We start from the raw sequence: 5,470 nt of genomic DNA, 5'->3' as shown, positions 1-5,470 counted from the left end.
AGAACAATTTTAAGCTAGTCTAATCATTCTCTATCCGATTCTGGATAGTGGTTTTTGACCACTTTTCATCATTTTGTGACACCCCGAACCTAGGGAAGCTCCCTAGCTTTTGCAAAAAAGTGGCACCGAACGGCCGGAGAGCTCGAGTAGTCAAAAAAATTTTTTTTCGCTAAAAACCCTCAAAACGTGTCAGAAACACACCTAGATGATGAAAAGTGCAACCAGAACAGTCAACCGACAACATGCCCGGAGGTACCACTTTGCTCTACGCGTCCTAGGTAGGGTACTTTTCATACAAACATCAACGTGCACGGTGCACAAAGTGCGCGGAACAAAAATTGCTCGGTCAGACCTACGGCGCGGCCATAACTCGAATATATAAACGTCGCAGACATGGGTCGTAGAACAATTTTAAGCTCGTCTAATCATTCTCTATCCGATCTGGATAGTGGTTTTTGACCACTTTTCATCATTTTGTGACACCCGAACTAGGGACAGCTCCCTAGCTTTTGCAAAAAAAGTGCACCGAACGGGGCCGGAGAGCTCGAGTAGTCAAAAAAATTTTTTCGCTAAAAACCCTCAAAACGTGTCAGAAACACACCCTAGATGATGAAAAGTGCAACAGAAAGTCAACCGACAACATGCCCGGGGGTACCAATTGCTCTACGCGTCCTAGTAGGGTACTTTTTCATACAAACATCAATGTGCACGGTGCACAAAGTGCGCGGAACAAAAATTGCTCGGTCAGACCTACGGGGGCCATAACTCGAATACTAAACGTCGCAAGACATGGGTAGCGTAGAACAATTTTAAGCTCGTCTAATCATTCTCTATCGATTCTGGATAGTGGTTTTTTGACCACTTTTCATCATTTGTGACACCCCGAAACCTAGGGACAGCTCCCTAGCTTTTTGCAAAAAAGTGCACCGACGGGCCGGAGAGCTCGAGTAGTCAAAAAATTTTTTCGCTAAAAACCCTCAAAACGTGTCAGAAACACACCTAGATGATGAAAAGTGAAAAGAACAGTGCAACCAGAAAGTCAACCGACAACATGCCCGGGGGTACCAATTGCTCTACGCGTCCCTAGGTAGGGTACTTTTCATACAAACATCAATGTGCACGGTTGCACAAAGGGCGCGGAACAAAAATTGCTCGGTCAGACCTACGGCGGGCCATAACTCGAATACTAGACGTCGCAGACAGGGTCGTAGAACAATTTTAAGCTCGTCTAATCATTCTCTATCGATTCTGGATAGTGGTTTTTGACCACTTTCATCATTTGTGACAACCCGACCTAGGGACAGTCCCTAGCTTTTTGCAAAAAAGTGCACGAACGGGCCGGAGAGCTCGAGTAGTCAAAAATTTTTTTCGCTAAAAAACCCTCAAAACGTGTCAGAAAACACACCCTAGATGATGAAAAGTGCAACCAGAAAGTCAACCGACAACATGCCCGGGGGGTACCAATTTGCTCTACGCGTCCTAGGTAGGGTACTTTTTCATACAAACATCAATGTGCACGTGCTGCACAAAGTGCGCGGAACAAAATTGCTCGGTCAGACTACGGCGGGCCATAACTCGAATACTAAACGTCGCAGACATGGGTCGTAGAACAATTTAAGCTGTCTAATCATTCTCTATCCGATTCTGGATAGTGGTTTTTGACCACTTTTCATCATTTTGTGACACCCCGAAACCTAGGGACAGCTCCCTAGCTTTTTGCAAAAAAGTGCACCGAACGGGCCGGAGAGTCGAGTAGTCAAAAAAATTTTTTTCGCTAAAACCCTCAAAACGTGTCAGAAACACACCCTAGATGATGAAAAGTGCAACCAGAAAGTCAACCGACAACATGCCCGGGGGGTACCAATTTGCTCTACGCGTCCCTAGGTAGGGTACTTTTTCATACAAACATCAACGTGCACGGTTGCACAAAGTGCGCGGAACAAAAATTGCTCGGTCAGACCTACGGCGGGCCATAACTCGAATACTAAACGTCGCAGACATGGGTCGTAGAACAATTTAAGCTCGTCTAATCATTCTCTATCCGATCTGGATAGTGGTTTTTTGACCACTTTTCATCATTTTGTGACACCCCGAACCTAGGGACAGCTCCCTAGCTTTTTGCAAAAACGTGCACGAACGGGCCGGAGAGCTCGAGTAGTCAAAAAATTTTTTTCGCTAAAAACCCTCAAAACGTTGTCAGAAACACACCCTAGATGATGATGAAAGTGCAACCAGAAAGTCAAACGACAACATGCCCGGGGGTACCAATTTGCTCTACGCGTCCCTAGTAGGGTACTTTTTCATACAAACATCAATGTGCACGGTGCACAAAGTGCGCGGAACAAAAATTGCTCGGTCAGACCTACGGCGGGCCATAACTCGAATACTAAACGTCGCAGACAGGGTCGTAGAACAATTTAAGCTCGTCTAATCATTCTCTATCCGATCTGGATAGTGGTTTTTTGAACTTTTCATCATTTTGTGACACCCGAACTAGGGACAGCTCCCTAGCTTTTTGCAAAAAAGTGCACGAACGGGCCGGAGAGCTCGAGTAGTCAAAAAAATTTTTTTCGCTAAAAACCCTCAAAACGTGGTCAGAAACACACACTAGATGATGAAAAGTGAACCAGAAAGTCAACCGACAACATGCCCGGGGGTACCAATTTGCTCTACGCGTCCTAGGTAGGGTACTTTTTCATACAAACATCAATGTGCACGGTGCACAAAGTGCGCGGAACAAAAATTGCTCGGTCAGACCTACGGCGGGCCATAACTCGAATAACTAAACGTCGCAGACAGGGTCGTAGAAACAATTTTAAGCTCGTTCTAATCATTCTCTATCCGATTCTGGATAGTGGTTTTTGACACTTTTCATCATTTTGTGACACCCCGAAACTAGGGACAGCTCCCTAGCTTTTTGCAAAAAAGTGCACCGAACGGGCCGGAGAGCTCGAGTAGTCAAAAAAATTTTTTTCGCTAAAAAAACCTCAAAACGTGTCAGAAAACACACCCTAGATGATGAAAAAGTGCAACCAGAAAGTCAACCGACAACATGCCCGGGGGTACCAATTGCTCTACGCGTCCCTAGGTAGGGTACTTTTCATACAAACATCAATGTGCACGGTTGCACAAGTGGCGCGGAACAAAAATTGCTCGGTCAGACCTACGGCGGGCCATAACTCGAATACTAGACGTCGCAGACATGGGTCGTAGAACAATTTTAAGCCGTCTAATCATTCTCTATCCGATTCTGGATAGTGGTTTTTTGACCACTTTTCATCATTTGTGACACCCCGAACCTAGGGACAGCTCCCTAGCTTTTTGCAAAAAAGTGCACCGAACGGCCGGAGAGCTCGAGTAGTCAAAAAAATTTTTTTCGCTAAAACCCTCAAAACGTGTCAGAAACACACCCTAGATGATGAAAAGTGCAACCAGAAAGTCAACCGACAACATGCCCGGGGGTACCAATTTGCTCTACGCGTCCCTAGGTAGGGTACTTTTTCATACAAACATCAAAGTGCGCTTAGCAAAAGTTCTCCGTCAGACCTACGGCGGGCCATAACTCGAAAACTAACGTCGCAGACATGGGTCGTAGAACAATTTTAAGTTCGTCTAATGATTCTACATCCGATTCTGGATAGTGGTTTTTGACCACTTTTCAAAATTTTGTGACACCCCAAACCTAGGGCAGCTCCCTAGCTTTTGTCAAAAAATGGTCACCGAACGGGCCGGAGAGCTCGAGTAGTCAAAAAATTTTTTTTCGCCAAAATCACTGAAAACGTGTAGAAAACGCATTTTAGATGATGAAAAGTGAAACCAGAACGTCAAACAACAACTTTTTTGGGGGTACCCTTTTTACTCTACGGGCCCTAGGTAAGGCGCGCCATTAGCGCTTTCCTCTCGAGTTCCCAACTTTTGCCCTCCTGGGAACATGATCATTTGTTCATTGCCTACTATAGGGAGGGTACCTTGCTCCGAGGTCAAAAATGAAAATTTCACCAAATCGTAGTTTTACCTCTATTTGTCGTAGGAGCATGGTTTGAGGTGTCGGTGGGTCATTTCGGCCCCCATTTGGGTCATACGTCCCCTCCCCGATTTAGTTCGTCGTATGACCATAGTCCGAACTTATGAAGCAAAAGTGGTGTCTGGTGGTGTCTGCCGATGATCTTAACCTATGATTTCGAGTTGATATGCGTATATTAGAGTAAAATTAGGCCTTGTAGTACACGGCTTATGCCCCGGACTAGGTGTCCCGGGGACAAAATCTCGAAAATTACAGACACCCCAGCATCGCTTAAGGTGGTCAGTAGCAAAATATATTTTTGGGTCTTCGGACCCATCAAGAGACAGTAGCTGGCTAGTTTGCTGTACTCTTACGCTGAGAACTGGCAGCGTAGAGGGTCTACGGACCCTGAAAGGACCTACCCAACCTTTCAAAAAGCTCCCTGGAGCGGTACATCACGGGTCTACGGACCCTAAGACTTCGTCGTGATGGTTTCAAGCATAAAAGTCGTAACAGTTTAAGAGGTTTTCGTAAGCGTATATTAAATGCATGCTTGAAACTAAGCTTCGTTGTCTTTAAACACTGCAAGACCAATCGAACTTTTTAGGGAAACTCGATGGATTCACGCTAAGCTCGATGAGCTATTAAGGGTAGTGGTGCATGGTTTGTCGGCGTTCCTTGGATCTAATCCATTGAACAAATGTGTCTGGGGTCATGGTGCAGGTAAAATAGCGTGATGAAACCGGGTTTCTCTTACCAAATGTGGCATAACTTTCCCTGAGAGCGAAGCTCAGACCCACGTAGGGGAGAGCAAAGTGGAACTTAAATGTTCTATGCAGCAAATGTTCGCCATGCGGATAAACAAGTTGGAATAGCTCAATGTAGTGTAATGCAAACACGAATCGCAATTAACGATAAGGGGACCCAGAAGCAATTCTGCGGAACCCTCGGGGGAGGTGTGAGTTGATATAATTAGAGGTGATAGTCCAAGTTGTTCGAGCTCCGGCTCGGCAGCCGATACGAGGTTCCTGTTGAGCTTGTACATCGCGCAGAGGCGCCGTTCGGTTCTAGCAATGATTCCCGCCACCATGTTTCATGCGTGCAGAGGTCCGTTAGAGCTCGAGCAATGTGTCCCGCCGTGATTACGAAAAAGTTTAACAGTTGACTAAGTTGGGGGTGTGTTCAAGTAATCGCGCAGAGATGCCGATCGGTTTCTAGCAATGTTTCCCGTCACAAGGTGGTATTGGCACCTGTGCAGAGTGACCGTTAGCAATGTCTCCCGTATCACGGTGGTGTTCTACCACTAGTGCAGAGTGACCGCTAGCAATGTCTCCCGTCACAAGGTGGTAGCCCAGTAGTGCAGAGAAGCCGCTAGCAAGTCTCCCGTCACAGAGTAAGCAGGTCCGCGAAGTGCAGAGTAGCCGTTAGCAATGTCTCCCGTATCACGGTGGTATCATTCCACTAGTG

This window comes from Anopheles merus, unplaced genomic scaffold (assembly GCF_017562075.2).
Source record: "Anopheles merus strain MAF unplaced genomic scaffold, AmerM5.1 LNR4000435, whole genome shotgun sequence".
Classification (NCBI taxonomy): Eukaryota; Metazoa; Arthropoda; class Insecta; order Diptera; family Culicidae; genus Anopheles; species Anopheles merus.
Note: the sequence above shows the minus strand (reverse complement) of the source record.